The sequence below is a fragment of the Myripristis murdjan genome, chromosome 4 (assembly GCF_902150065.1).
Source record: "Myripristis murdjan chromosome 4, fMyrMur1.1, whole genome shotgun sequence".
NCBI classification, from domain to species: domain Eukaryota; kingdom Metazoa; phylum Chordata; class Actinopteri; order Holocentriformes; family Holocentridae; genus Myripristis; species Myripristis murdjan.
Genome location: NC_043983.1, coordinates 12,119,560 through 12,136,455, shown reverse-complemented (window position 1 = coordinate 12,136,455; position 16,896 = coordinate 12,119,560).

Genomic DNA, 16,896 nt, shown 5'->3' with positions numbered 1-16,896 from the left:
AGAGGGAGGCAACCATAACAAGGACACACAATTAATTGAAATGTTTACGTAATCTAAAAAGCCACAAATCACTATCCCTGCCTGTTTTCCAAAGGTGACAACAGCTGTCAAATTAGCTGAATATCGCATGAGGCAATATTCTTCTGAAGTGTTTTACGCAGGAGATGTTTATCATATTTGTGGTGGTGGTTCATGACTTTAGGTGCAAGTTTCACATCTGCATTCAGTGCTGTGCTGACGTCACTGCATCTCACACATTAGTGGCACTGTGGTTTGTCGGCCTGCTTTCACAAAACACAGGCAAAGTAGTGGAGAGGAAAGACTAATGTGTGTCTGTATGAGAGATAGAGAGCAATATCCCATCTAATTGGAGACCTATCTACAGTTGCCTCCGTATAAAAGCCTTGGTTTATGGATGCCATATTATCCTGCTGCTGCAGTCTGTTTGAAGTGCAAAGCAAACTCTGAATAGAGCGCAAAGCTCCTCTGAAATGTAAGGCATTCTTGTTTTCGCCTGAGAAAGTAACAAGGATTCGATCAGGGGACCATTCGAAGCAGATTCTACCTGCGTCTCTAAGTCCCAGGCAGCTGCAGGCTGCTGATATTATCTCAACTTACTTTGACCAAGACAAGACTGACCTCCAAGATGTGGTATTGTACTCTGGCACCCCAGAGAGGCTATATATCCCTGTATCTGGCACACAGGCACTGCTAGAATAGCTGCGATCAAAGAGATAGACCCGTGTCTCAACCAAATGACAGGTCACACCTCTGCACATGCTGGTAACACAGAACCCCATGAGCATTAAAAAGTCATTTGTAGTGTTGGTTAGATCTTGGCTTCATTATTCAGCCCATTAGATCACTCAATCTAGATAAACCAGCTCTCACATCGGACTGATGAAGGGACTAAGCTTGGAGCAGGAGGTTTTTCAACATGTCCCATTAATGATAATCCACTTTGTGTAGTGTTAATGCAATTTAGCGGGATGTAATTTCATGCAAAATCAATCATTACCGAGCCATTTTAGAAATGAAACGGGATAAGACATTTGAGTCTAATCAGATTTGGTTGATTTGGGAATTTTATATTAAAAGCACCTGATGCTAAATGATTTGAATGTTCAGTTACCTTTACGGCGGCATTGACTCCCCCTCGTGTAGGAACAATAGAGCAATAAAAAATGATCTAGCCTTCTGCTCTGACAGGAACATGATCGATTATAATGCATGAGGGGAAATGGCACAGCTGCATAAAAGCCTGGCATAGGCTATCTCTGAATCTGATAGTGGTAGCTATCCCAGCTATTAGCTAATAGCTGCTGCTACGCTGATAACATTCTGACTCGAGGAGGAGGAGGAGAGATGGAGGAAGAGAAAGACTCTCAGAAAGAGCCTGAGAAATGAGCCAGAATAATGGAGAAATAAAGAGAGAGAAGTAAAGCAGACAAAGAGAGATGAAGACGAGGGGGAAAGATGGTATGCATGTGTGTAAAAGATCAGTAAGAGTCATGTTCAAGTGAACTGGAGGTGGGGGAATAAAACACAGACACAACATTAGACTGCTGGGTTCATCTGAGGGAAGTGGGATGGCAATGAGTGGTGTTACAAGCAGAACAAATTTGAACAAAGTCCTGCACCAGACACAACTAACCTCTTTTTATTTATTTCCCCCCCACACGCCACCCCCACACACACAACATCCCAGCTGTTTTAGACACCACAATAAGAACAAAAGCGTCTGGGATCCAAAACACATTTTAGAGTCCCGTCCTTGTTGATCCTTAACTTGATCTGAAGTATTCCACAAGTTGTTACGTAAAAAAGGTACAGGTGGTAGGCGCAACAGGCTGTGGACTCGCTCGGGGGGGGGGGGGGGGGGGGGGGGGGCGTAAAGAAGAGGAGTTCAAGGAGACGAGGAGGTGGGAGGGAGCCATGGCCGACTATTGAGATGCACCCGTCACCATGGCGTGTGAGAAGGCCAGGAGGAGTTGGCGTGTTCGGATCGTGACCTCTGTAACCGGCAGGCTCCCTCCCACTCCAAGCATGCAATCTCTCCACAAACTGAGGCCTGTTTTTCCACCACACATGGCTTCAATTGGAGGCTGCTGCTGCTGCTGCTGTTCCTGCAGCTCCAAAAAAGCTGCCAGGCATAGCTTGACAAACCTGATTAGGAAATCAATGACTGGCAAAAAATATCAAGCTGACAGTGTCGCTACTCTTGGCTATTTCTATGGTCTTCATGTAATGGGTAAAAGATGACAAAACTTGCTTACATGGCAGTGTACTTTTCCTTGTACAGGCTTTGCATTGTGTTGATGTGTGCGACTGTGCACTTGTCTGCCCGTCCATGCATGCATGTGTGTGTGTGTGTGCGTGTGTGTGTGCAGTGTGCTTTCGTGCATGTGTGTGAACAGGCATGTATTTAAAGTCTCACTCCAGCGCCAACAAGGCAAGCTGTTTACTACTTGGTTGGTCGTAAAAAGTAAATACGCGTCAGTCGGAGCCTATCAAAGGCTCCTTCATTTGGTTCATGGCTAAGATGGCTTGGATGTGTGCTGTAATTGCCTCGGCTCAGACAGCAATTCTCTGTGGCAGCTGAATGGCCGGGCTGAAAAAGCTGAGGGAAACCATGCTGTCCTGTACACTTAAACACTCTGGAGCTGATCTGAGGGCAGTCAGGGAACACACAAAGTGCAGGGAAAACCAAGAAAACACCACAGAGGAGGCGGCCATGTGGCTGCACACAGGACACTGACACACACACACACACACACACACAGAAATAAACACACTCTAGACACACACAGGTGGACATAAATGTGTGAGAAGGCGCAACATGCATGTGTGCAGCCAGTCTCTCTCACACACACACACACAGACAAAGTAATCTCTATCGATGACGAAAACATCAGCAGCCGAACCCAAATAACAAACATCTGTTCATTTGGTCTTGCGACAACGCCCATGTCAAAATCTGCCACAGATAGTGAATATGCACCGTTTGACCTATTTGGAGCACGGTTTTAACTTAAGCAGAGGCCTCATAATGCTGCGTATGGAGGAATATTTTTATCATTTTCATCGCAGTATTTCACTCGAACGCCATACATCCAGAAACACAAAACTTCTAGTCAAAGCACTAACCTGCCCTTGTGTAACATTGCTCTTACCCATGGGAACGACTCTGAACCACTGATTTAGCAGACCCAGATAAAGCCTTGGAGCATGCTCAAATATTTGAACTATTTGTCTAAAAATGTTCTGTGCGCTTGACTTTGGGGTTAGTTTATCAAATCAAACTCCTTTTCCAAACAGTGGTGAGATTATGGTGCTCTGCGACCCCCCACAATCATGAGTTTGCTGAGAAAAGGCGTTGGCGAAGTACAGTAGCTGCAAGGATTTGAAACAGTGCAGGTGTGTGCGAAACACTATCTGTTTTCCTTTTTACACGGTGCCTGATCCAAATCACAAACAGCTTTGCATTTAACTTTTACAAGTCGTTTTTTAAAATTGACATTGCACAATACGCTGTGTTGCTATGTTATTTGAAAAGAAAATAAAGAGAAAGAGACATTCTACCTTTATTAAACAACAAGGGGAAAGCATCCTTTCTAGATTTCTTTGAGGAGCCAACAGTGGCTGTAAAACCAAGAGCTTGTTTGTCATACAAACAGATGCATCATCTTTCAAAGTGCCGTCATTTGGAGATCAAAGCCAGACTGGGAAGAGTCAGACAGCGTCCATAAACTCAAACTGATGCTTTGATCAGATCAGTTTGTCCTGTCTGATCTGGGTGACAAGTCGGCTGCTAAAGGAAGGTGAAACCAAGAGAAATAAATGTCAAAATATAAGGAGAGGGGAACAGAAGGGGTGGATGGATAAAAAGTGGTTATGGAAAAAAGAGCTACACCCTGAGAAAGGAAGAGGAGGGAAAAAAATGAATGAGAGAATGTGTGTGAGAGACAGGGAGGTTTTAGCCACTCACCATGTCCACAAGTCCAAGCGCTGCTGCCTGGCAGGTCTGAGTCACCTCAGAGTTCACACGAGGATATGGACAGGTGGAAGAGCTGACCACCTCACTGGCACACTGACTCACTGGTTTGCTGGCTGACTGATTAGCTAACCGACTGACTGACTGACTGGCTGGGCAGCTCGCAGACCTTGCCAACTGTGCCATTTCACATCCAGGAGTCAGCGGCGGTGCAATCCTCCAACCTGAGGTCATCCTCCGGGGTGTTGTTGCCAACGCTGTCCTGTCCGGTCCCGTCCTGCTGTATCCAGGGTCCGTTCCCAGAGCTCAACAGCACGGAGGAGGGAAAGACCAAGATCTTCCGCCTTGTTCCCACAGCCTGCCAGGAGGAGAGGAGTGGAGGCTGCTCTGTTCCCATAGAGGTCAGATGTGGAGTTAACACACCCAGCCAGCTGGCTGGTGACTGCTGCCTGCCTGCTACCGGGAGTTTTCTCTCTCTCTTTCTCCCCTCCCTGTAAACCTGATAAATCACTCTGGAGTCACAGCAGAGCACCGTCCCACTCAGCCACTCACAGCCAGGAGTAACAGGAGAGAGAAACACAGGGAGAGAGAGAGAGAGAGAGAGAGAGAGAGAGAGAGAGAGAGAGAGAGAGAGAGAGAGAGAGAGAGAGAGAGAGAGACTTTCAACTAGTCGTCCCAAGAGGTCCACTGTCCATATGAGAGTCTGGAGGCAGTGTTGCCAGTTCTCCCTCTTCCCTTCCTCCCTCTCCCTCCCCTTCTCTCTCCCTCCCTCCCTGCCTCCATTCTTCCCTCTCTCCCTGCCTCTCCTCTTTCATCCCCCTCTCCTGTTTTTTTCCAGGCTCCGTTGAGACACTCTTATTGTGGCAATTGCATTAGCCTTTAGCGAGAGAGGAATGGCTCTTAGTGCCTAATGCAATCCTGTCTCTCTGTCTTTGTCTCTCTCTCTCCTTATCTCTCTTTCTCCCTCTTGCTCTCTCTCTCTCTCTCTCTCCCTCTCTCTCTCGCCCTTTCTTGCTCTCTCCCAGCTGCATGTGTGTGTATCAGTTTGACATGTACACGTACACATACACACCTCCTCTCCCTCCTTCTTTTTCAGCTTTTCTTCTTCCTCTGTGAGTTATCCCTTAAAGGGACACTGTCTCTCTTTCCCTCTTTCATGGAGGTGCCGGAGTACTTTGAAGGAGTCCAGGTGCAGGATCATATTTCTGGAGGCTGAGAGGCATTGATTGTGTTTCTCTGGATGCCTTCTGATTGTCTCAATGTTTACCCGCTATTATCGAACTAATGGTGTAGTGTGCCACTGCAGGAGAGATGTAGGATCAATGAAACAACAATAGCGCCCAAAAACATATTGTAAACCTTTAGTTTGTTATCGACATCATAAGTTGGTGAGAAGCATATTATAACGATACATCACGTTGAGCTGCAGATAACTTCGCAAACCCGCACAAAGGCTCTGCAGACAATTTTCAAAATGGAGGATATTAGATGAAAACAATTTATCTCACACAACTTTCAGGCTCCTTTGATGTGAGGTATATTGCCTGTACACTCCGACATCTATTTGACCATCATAATTTTACCTACCAAATTACCCCATATTTCAAACACAAGTTTGTGAGTTTGAGCAGAATGTGGAAATGTGAACATTTTTTGGCTGCAGAAGACTTGGATCATGCTGCATTATGTGTTTGGAGCAATTTTATTGTCATTTTTTATTGTCTTTGGTTGTTTTGGAGAAGGCTGCTGCAGAGTTCGCTGGGTACCTCCGTACCTGTGTTTCAACTGGCCTGGGAGTGAGCAGATAACGCCAACATTTTCATTTTTGGGTGAACGGAGAGTTCTTGAAAGTTTCACATTGGAGAGCGACAGGTTGTCCCACTAGTTGCAGAGAACTTTGGTCCCTGTTAGTGAGACCAAAACATCTTTGTGTCCTGTTGACAGACTCCTGCTTGCTGTAAGTCCCTCTGGACAGAATCCCCAAACAATTAAATTACAGTTGAATGCTAGAAAAATCAAATAAAATGTGAAATAACAATAGGAGTGACCTTAACAAAAGGAAAGACACCCACTAACTTGATGATTAAGTACCAAATGCCTACAAGGTAGAAATGTGGTTGCCAGTAGCTTCCCTTGTTCCCCGTTGTAAATCTACAATGATTAGAGGGCAACAGTAAAGATTAGACTGTATTTCAAAAAGTATTGCATTTCCAGACATACCATTCATTAATTAAACTCCTGTGTTCTCTTTGAAGTTAGATAATGTCTTACAAAAGCAGTTTGGAGGAGCAGAACTGCAGTCCCTGCAATGTTCTTGGATTTGTCCGTCCTTCTCATAACTCACAGCCACTCTATCAGTGCAATCCATCATTTCGCTGCACAAAATTAGAGTTCTGTGTCTTTTTAACTGCTTCTGTTTGTCTCAAGTTGGTTTTTTTCTGTTTCTGAGTTAATGGAAATATTTCCTTGGCGAATCAAAGCGCTGTTGCCTTGGGTTTAACTTGAGTAGAGGACACACTCAGGACACACTTAGGACTTAATGAATCTTGAATCCAGCGACAAAAAGAAGTGACAGCGTCCTCTGAAAACTAAGACTTTATTCGCAAAAACAGATAGATGCTATTCCTAACAAAAGAGCTGACTGTTGTAAATAATGTCTCACCTAACACACTTTCTGAATCCAAATTGATTTTTTTTTTTTTTTTCAAAAGCAACGTGGCCTATGCATTAGCTTGCCAGTGATTATTTGATTGCTGTTACTTGAAAAATGTGGTTTATAGAAATGAATACAAATGGAGATAACTGTTTTTGCAAATAAACTCTTCTATTGAAAATCAATCAGCGGCTATGAGGGGGGAAAAAAACTCACAATATGAAAAGTCTTAACAGAATTATAGAAGTGCATTGAGGCATGACAAAATTAATCGTAGATCATGCAGATGATGCTTTCTCAGCACATCTCAGCGCAGCCATCTTTCAAAGCAGTGCTGGTTGGGCGGGAAGCTCATTACTCAGGCTGAGGTGCTGCTGATGTTTGCCTGTATGTCTTATATTTTCCCTCTGAGTTTTATTTGTTTGTTTATATTAGTCTGAGGCATTAGGACTTTCCAGGGGAGCATGCCAGGCAAAAGCAAAGAGATGCAGGGTTGCCGACCAGGATTGAACCCTGGTTTTCAGTGATAAAACCTAAACATTGACCCAGAAGACCTGGCAATATGGTTTCACTGCATGCCATTTCATTTTGTTATACATAACTATGCTACAGAGTTCATAATGTCACCCATAATTTCTAAGACCTGAACTTGTTACATTATCATTTGCATTATCATTTCATGTTTTGGAACTTAAAAAAAAAAAAAAGACAAAACAAACATAATTTTAGGAAAAGTTAAATTGTGCCTTTCAGTGGTGCATGGATCACTGTGATGGGTGGAAGGATAAATGTATTCAGAGGCGATAATTGCACCATATAACTTCTCCTCAAATTTCTCTCATTTTATTTTAAAAATCAAAAGATGTGTAATTCAAATATATATGATACACAGCTTTAGAGATGCTGTAAGTTTTTTTTTTTTTTTTTTTTTTTCACTTTGATAGACCAAGGCTAGCACCTCCCATAGATTTCAAGTCTTTATGCTAAGCTAGTATGAAATGCTGCTCATAGGAACTGGACCACCACTGGACATACAGAGGTGAAAATGGTATCGAACATCTTATCTCAGTCTGGATAAGTCGAGAAAAAAAAGGTATTTTCCCCAAAACGTTGGAGAATTCCTTTAAATTACGTAGCATCATCTGCCATGTTTCAAGATTTTATCACTTTGGAAAATAGTTTAAACAAGTAGAAAGGCACTGAAAACAAATGCGGTTATTTGCAAGTTATCACTTAATTTGTGGTTTATTTTAAGAAATACAAGACTTTACGGCCCAGTGCAAAATTAAATATTTTTGCAGCCCATTGCTCCTGACTCATCTACTGTAGGTTTGTGTTTTAATATTGAATCACATCACCGCCAGAGTGGGAAGAGCAGGAGGTGAGTGTGTTGTGCCGCTTGATGACAGACTGAGGGAGACAGACTGCCTGGCTGCCTGCTTCACTTTGACTTTTCCAGGGTGGGCTGAAGACAGTGCCAGCGGGGATGCCATGCATGGTGGCTGCCGGGAATGGAAGCCTACACAAGAAATGGGAGAGGGAACACACACACACACGTATGCACACACACACTATGCAAATGAGCTCCAGAGGTTCCATGGCATGTGGCAGATGCCCAGTTCTCCTGCCCACATCCTGTTTCCAGACCAAACCAGAGCTCGCCTCTTCACACAGGGCAGCAGCATGCCCACAGATGAAAAAATACAAATAGAAGAGGCTTTTCTATTGTTTTTTTTTTTGTTGAATTGTTTGCAGTACACAAGTTCATTTACTCTGAACTTACTTCAATTCATGCTCAGGTCTTACTGCATTTGTGAGTATAGTGTGCACTGAATTTGGGTGGGGATACTTAGGAGTCTTGCTCAAGGACACTTTGGCAAGGCAAGGCTTTTCAAAATGGGATTTGAACCAGAATCATACAGTTGAAGGCCAGATTGTCTAACCACTAAGGCCACCCTGCAGTAAAGCCATATTGTAGCTCCAGTTTTTCTGTTCTGTCTAGCTTCAGTAGCTGACTGTCAGAAAAACCCTTGCTAACCTGCTGCCCCGAAGTGTTAGTCAGAAATAGTCAGACACTAAAATGCAAATGCAAGCCAACACACACACACACACACACACACACACACACACACACACACACACACAGAGGCCTGCTACCTCACTCTTTCCAATGAAAACAGACACATATGTTTCCTAAAGCTTGGGGGTTTTCGCTGTAAGCCGTTAAAGAGAGGGATGGTGTGATGCATATTGCCTGGAGAGCTCTTTATTTGAGTTCTTATGCTATTCTTTCTCATACTTCTCGAGAATAAGGTCATCTGTAGCACAGCCAAGGTACATTACAGTGGCATATGTGTTCATTTTGAAGACGCTCACTTCTCCACTCTATCCCCTACAATGAGTTACTTATCCCAGTACGTTTGGAAATATGTATAAAAAGACCGCATTATGGTGAATTATGGCTTAAGGGTGAGTGAAACAAAAAAATGGCTATACAATACAACAGTTGTCAAATGAATTCGATCGAAAGGGCAAAACAGCAGCACAGAGGGACACGAATTTCAGCAACTAAGGGAGAAACTGAGTACAATGCAAACACTTAAGCAGAAATTAACCACGGGGAGACAGGAAATGGGAAGGAGAGGTGGAGGAGAGAAGCAAACAAGGATGGAGAACAGAGGATCAACCGAGGGAGGGAGGGAGGGAGGGAGGGAGGTAGAGATGGAGGAATGAATTGGAACAGCAAGGAGGACAAGGAAGGGAAGAGAGGGAAGGACACACACACACACACACACACTGTATGGCTCTTCCCATTGAGCCTGTCTGGGAGCAATCTCCAGGGACTCGTTGAACTCTCCTCACAGCTGGAGCTGCCACATCTGCATGCCACACCGCCGCTCGCCATCAAAGGACGGGACGCAGCGTACAAGCAGACAGGTGGCAGGGCAGTCCAACGGGGAAACACACAAACACATACATACTGAAACAAGATGCCGAGCATATGCACACGCCTGGTACATACAGATAAACACTACCAAGGAGTGTTTGACTGATGCAGGCTTTTGAAGGGTCATACTGATATTTTTGCACTGAAGCGGCTGATATTTTTGTGCCAACATTTTCTTTACGTTTGTACGCCAAGAATTAGAAAGAATTCAGTGTTTCACCCCAGAATTATAGTCTTTGCTATGTGAGGAGGCCTGTATTTAGACCATCATGGGACACTAAATCTCTTAGCTGAAACTCCAAGCGAAATTATTTTTGGGTTGGTTAGATAGATTCTATTTATGGACTATCAGGAACATAAGACCAAGGGATCTCATGTGAAAGGGAAAACATCCATTTCCAACATGGTCCCAAGATGTTATGCAGCTCTTGAAGGTAGATCCATCCAATCCATCTATTCATTGGCAAAACGGGGGTTGAAAAACAATATTGAACAATTATGTGAAACCTTTGTGGAAGCCTTTGTGGTTGAAACACATCATATTTGTTTTGTGCCTGTTATTTCTTTTCAAGACAAAGTTGTTTGTTCAACTGTTACCATGCATCATTGAAATGTGTCTCCTCTCGCCGCAACCGGGAAGCTCATGCATGACCTTTTGTTTGAAATGTGCAAAGGAAATAAAACGTCATTGCAGGTTTTATATATTGCTGTTATTCCTGTGGTCAGTGAAGAACTGCCATGACATCAGAGGATCTCCACACGGCAGGCCAATATGTGATATTTAATAAGAGTCCAATACTGGCCCGATTTATTGGCAATCCAATATATCAGTCTAACCCTGCTGTCAACCATTTTTGCCTGAAGGCAAGCTGATCCGCTGCCACTGATCCACTCCTACACAAGGAGCAGTCAGTTCTCTCACTCCTTCAACTTTCCTTCACCCTTCCATGTCTGAGCTTGGTGAAAATGTGGAGACCAACCTGCACACTTCAATCCTGATCGCCGAAATGAAGGAGCTTTCATTTCAAAGCTAGATTATCAAAATACAGAGTGAATATGCATGCTATCCATCTCATCTCTCTCACGAGTTTAACGTTATCCGGGGCCATGCATTTCAAAAACGGTGCCCTAGAGTCACCGAGGCTTAACTTGTCTCTGTGTTGGATTAAAGAAGCTTGCTGACGTTCATGTTGTCAGCCCTCTTGGGTAAAGCACCCTGGGAGGGTGCTCGGAGCAGAGGCTTCCCCAGCCCCCCGGCCCCTGCCCGGCCCGGCACCGTTCCCCTGCCTGCTGGTGGTGATGGATGACCGGAGGGCGATGATGAAGTGGCTCCTGTCAGGTCCTCATCATATCCTCATCTGGAATTCAGCCATACAGAGAGCACTGAGCATCACTGTCTCCCCACATTGTACTTTAAAATGCAACTTGTATTCAGTGAGGCAGACAGGGCTGTTGGTGATGATTTGTGTGATTTTGTATTGAATAATAAAGCACATTGTGGGAGTTGTTAAGAAATTGCTTTTGAAAACAATTTCACCAAAACTCATCAGGTGATGCAATCCAGCAATCTGAGCCATACAAATTAGACAAATGAGTAAGTTTCAGTTCTCTTGTGACAGTACTTAAGTGAACTTTGGAGCCCATATGTAGACATACTGTACTGTTACATGTCCTCTCTGCCAGCACTTCTGTTGACACCCTGGATATACTGTTTCAACTTTACACTCTTTACTTTCCTCACTTCTTTCACTATGATTTCTTCATTTCCTGTGTGCAGCAAGCAGATGGATCTGAGTTTGGGCTAAGGCCTGTGTGTCATCTGTGCTGTGTAAGAGAGAAAAGGGATTCCTAGTAGCTTCAAAGCCGGGAGATTTGGAGCTCTTCAAACAAAAGAGCGTCTCCAATAACTTGAATGCAAAGAGGGAGAGCGTTCGCACTGAGGTGGTCGGTGGGCTTTATCAGAGCGCACTCAGCAGCGCATATGTTTTGTGTTTGCGCAGAGAGAACATGTTAACACCTTGAGCCGATACAGTGTAAGCAGCTGGATCGATAAGCTGTGGGTCATAAACAGAGAGGGAGAGACGGGGAGAGGCAGAGAGAGAGGGAAGCCACGTGAAAAGAAAGTCTCATTTCACACAAATCTCAGTGCAAGTGCAAACAGGAGCAGACGGAAACCATTCCCTCTCTCCTGCATGCCCCGGTCCAGATTACTTCCTGAAGGCTCGCTAGAATTTCAATCATGTCCCCCCTCCTTCTTCATTCCCTCACTTTCGCGCATCTGGCAAATGCCAGCCAATATTTATATTCATAACAAACAATGAATCCATGAGGAAAATACTCTGGGGGAGAGGATAATATAGAATAACTCAGGCACGGTGGCCCAGCAGGCTGCATGCTTTGAGACTTCTTCATAACAACCATGCAAACTGCGGTGATGGGTTGCTGGCAGGCCAGGAACTTCCATCATAAACCTCCACTGTTGGGTTGGATGGAACGCGCCAAAGCCTCTCACCGTCCCCTCAACTCTCGGTCTCATCCCTACAGCAGCCCGACCAGTTACAAACCAGATGTGACTAAAGCCCAGAGATCAGGTCTCTCTGGGTGGAGCACATCAGCATCTCACGTTTGATTTGGTTTCATGATGTGGGTTTTGCAGGGTGCATCTGTGCTCTGTGGCAGTAGGCTAACTGGGGAGGTGTCAGTCTGTGCAACGGCAAAAAAAAAAAATTGTAGTAGCATTGTTTGGTTGGGAATACTGTAAAAAGCAAATACAACAAGAGTGAGTGTAAAAATCGTTCTTTTAATTTATACACTTTTCAATTGTTTTGTATGAATGCTTTTGGAAAAATTGACCCTTTACTACTTATATACGTATATTGCTACATTTCATCAGTCTGTGATGTTCAATGCATTCCACAAGTTTTGTGATGATGTTTTGTATCACCTTTGCCCACAACGTGCCTCACCTACTTTTACGGTTAGTGATTTCCGACATGAACCACAACGCAAGAAACAGGTGTGAACCTGTTGCACTCGGCTGAAGGTTTTACACGTAGATGGCAAGAACTAATAGCGAAAGTGTTAGCATACTATGAATAAAAGAGCGAGACCGTTTCCAGTCTTTTGCGAAATAAAAAAAAAATGCAAATGTGTAGTGTCTGCATTGCATTGCGGTTCACTGAGTCAGTTGAGAAACTGGAATCTCTCGTTGCTCAGTGATGGTTTTCTCTTTGTACAACTGCTGAACATTACGGCAAAACAGTGGTAAAATAGCTGAAACTGCTAGTAAATTCCACTGTAGATATCCTGTAAATACCTGGATGTAACAGCAGATGGATGTTCATCTATCCAAGAATGAAAAAATACACCACCAAACAGCAAAATGAGCATAGAAATCCAAGGTATATTAACAGGAGGTGGATTTTTCCTTTCATCAGGTGGAGACTGTTCACAGGACGGTCAGTCGACATGCACAAAGAAGCACATACATACGATACAGAATGATTAGACTTGGAGTTCTGCACTACACCCTCCTGGATTCAGCTCGTTCTCTCTCACCATGAGAATGACCTAAACCTGGCTGGCAATCAGTCAGCAATCAGCCCAATCAGGCCAGCAAACAACCAAAACAAACAGTGGGAGGGTGAGCGATGGGTGGACAGTGCTCCCGTAGGGCTGATGTGACCTCAGGACAAGGCAGCCTCATGACTAATTGGTGTTTAAGCTCAATCACAGTCAGCACACTTCCTACTCCTGTGGGCCTGCTAAATGGCTCTATTCTGTCTTTCACCCCCACCCCCCCACCCCCTTCTCTTAGCTCTCTCTCTCTCTGTCTGCATCTATGTCTCTCTCTCTCTTTCTCTCCCTCCAGGACACCCCCCCCCACCACAACTCCCGTCTGTCTGTCTAGGCCAGAGGGAGGCACCGTGGGAGTTTAATTGCCTCGTATTTCCATGAAGCCAAGTTCATTACATTAACAGCTCCAGCCCACACTGCATACTTCTAACCTGCTGCAATTTGTTTTTGTATTTATTAGGCTGTCAAAGAAGCAGCTTCCAGCTCAGCCGGGGGAGAGAGAGCAAGCGTGGCTGGGTGAGGGAGAAGGTCAGCGCGGGCTCTCCAGCACAGGCACCCATTGTGATCCACTAGCCAGGCGGATGAAAACATGACAGGGAGGCACAGACGAGGAATGCAAGGCCTCCTTGGTCTGGGAGAAATCAGGGTCGCTGTGGTGGGGATGTAGGGATGGGTGGCGGTGTGTGTATGTGTGTGTGAGTGTGTGTGGCGAGGAGGGGAGTGAAGGTTGGGTGGCTGGAAGGTCAGAGGCGGAGTTGAGTCAAACTGTAAACATTACTTTTGGAGGGAGGGAGGAAAGTTTTAGAATAAATTGTCTCCGCCATAGGTAAACACAGGACATAAAACCGCTTGCTCAGTGTGATGTACATCCTTCGTCAAAGACAGTCAGCTTAGTCAGCTTTAAAAAGCTATCAACCAGACAGTAACGTCAGTACTCTGTCTTTTTTTTTTTTTTTTTTTTTTTTTTTTTTTAATGTTTTGATACCTGACTGAGGTGGTCCTGAATGTCCTGAATATAGAGGTGAGTAACGCATGACTAGACAGCCATAATTGGGACTGGTAATGGTACCAGTCCCAACCACCAGAACCACATGTACCCCTCCCTTACCACCCTCTTCCTGCCATTACAGTCACAAGAAAACATTGCCCACTCTCCTCAGAATAAAATACAATTACCTGCCTGTAATCAATTGTAAAATATTGTGGAGAAACGGTATGATGACTGTGCATTAAGGAGAAGACGCTGACCGTAACTGGTAATTGATGAACTAATATCAGTCCATTTGATACACAAATAGATAGATAGATGGATAGATTTGCTCTGTTGTGCCAGAAGCCTACAACAGAGCACAGCATTATACAACATCCGTTCCCATCATGACGCTTACATTCCCAGCATTGTGTTGTACATGATTACCACACCACAAACCCCACTCTTACAACTCAGTGGCTCCATTCATGACTTTCTCTATGTTCTTCCCACCCACTGCAGACAGCACTGACAACCGGCCCCCCTCTCCGTTTCACAATCTCATACAGTAGTTTGCAACATACTGTAGGAAAATGCTTGAAAAGCACATTGAAAAAAGACAGCGAGTCTCAGAAGTAAGCTTTCAAGAATCCTGTATTGCAAAAGTGAGAAGCCACCGCAAATCCCCCGCTGTGGTTATTCAGAGACAGCTAATGCCTTCACCTATGAGCGATGAAGGTGCGATGATACCATAGCAAAACCACCAGCTAAATCGAAAACAGCACGCCGGCCCAGCACAAGATTTATAAACTCGAACCCTCTCAGGATTCATGGGAAAAAGGAGGAGTAAGACAAGCAGAGAGAGCGGAGAGAGAACAGGGATGAAGTGAATTACTCCACAACGGAAAGAGAAACAGGCACAGAGGGATATATGGAGGGTCAGAGGAGAGAGAGCACAGTAGCAGTCGAGAGAGCATGACAGATGGAGTGAGCGAGAGAGAGAGAGAGAGAGAGAGAGAGAGAGAGAGAGAGAGAGAGATAGGCAGAGTCCACTGGCCAGTATGAGTGAACAGCTCTGAAAGTGGATATGAAGGCGGATGAGCCACGCCAACCTCCTCTGACCGCATTAACAAAACCTAATGGAACGGCTGGCTCCAAGAGGCCTCGTCATCCATTATCTGACTGTTGCCCTGTGCAACCAAATAGGCTCACAGTCTTACTGGCTGCAGCTCAGCTGTCATACGCTATGTTCTCTCCTTCTCTTTGTCTTATTTCCAGTGGCCTTAATGAAAATGATGGGTAAATCAATTGCTGAGTACATAGAGTAGCCAGGGCAATATTGCCTCTACTCGGCCTGTGGGCACTAATCACAGCAAATCAGGAGGGGATGAAAGGAGTGTACCTTTGCATATTGAGATGCAGCCACTTCCTCTGTGTGCAACCTTTCTGACTTAATACTCCCTCGTTGTTGGGCCCATCCATCAAGCAGGGCCTTGTGGTTTAACGGTTGCCTGGTTGTTGTCTCAGCTTCTGTTCATTAACAAGGGGATTATGGCGGGGTGCTTTCAAGTGGTGTGTTACTGTATAGAGTGAGTTACTCTGCAGCCCCGTCAGGTCTTGCTTAGAAAGGCCGCCATTGTGTGCTAATAGCAGTGTCTGTGTGGAGAATTGAGCATGGCTCCCAGGCCGAACCCTAATCCACAGTTCAGAAAGAACTCCCTGTTACAGTATCTCTTTGGTATTCCCTGATTCTGGCCATTTCTTTGAGTGGCCTAAGCACTTCACTGCGGTCGGTGATTGTGCAACCTGCCAGCGTGCTGAGAAAGTGACAGCATCCTGTGGAAGGACAAGGAGGAGGGGGAAGGGGTGGGGTGTACGTAGACATGGCTACACAAAAATTGCTTACTTACTGCTTGCTAGCTAATCTCTCCTTAATCCGTGGTACTTACCCACACACAATGACTGCATCTTTTGTGTGGTCGCACAGAGAAAGTGTTTTTCTGTGGCCTGGGGTCTGGGGCAAAGGCTGGACTGATTCAGGACATTCCCAGGAGCAGTGGAAAGAAACGGGAACACTGAACAGCTCATGTATTGTGTGTGTGTGCATGTGTGTGGCTGTTTTTGCATAGCATAGTGTGCACTATGGCATAAATGAATAATCACATTCAGAAAAGTAATGGTTTATGTTTTTGGATAAGGCCTTATTGTCAAGTGAAAAATATGACCACATCCATTTCTCTTAAGCCACCCTGTGTTAACAGCACATTATGATTATTGAGGAATTAGATTCATGTGACAGGACTGCCTCAGCATGCTCCAAAACAAGGACATTGTGTTCTCCAACAAAGGGACAAAGTTTTATTGCCTCTAATGATCAAAATTTGGCCTAATAATTTTCCTGCATTTCCACCGGATTCGCTCGTTTTCTTCTTCTTTTTCTGTGTGTCCCTCAGCGTGGTGAGCGGTATCGTCTCCATGTGCACCAGACTATCTGAGCAGATCTGAAATTGATAACCGCCCAGTAATATGAAATCATTATTATGAGTTTGTATGGCCACACCAAATTGGTTTTGTGCTTTTGTTTGCCGTTTGCCGTCTCATCACGGATTACTCATACAACAGGAAACAATGACGCCAAAGTCCATTAAGTGGGATGGCAGGACATCATATCAGCATTAATCTCCCACTCAGCAGTGGAGCCCTGTGGGGAGGGAGGGAGAGAGAGAGAGACAGAGAGAGACAGAGAGAGAGGGAGA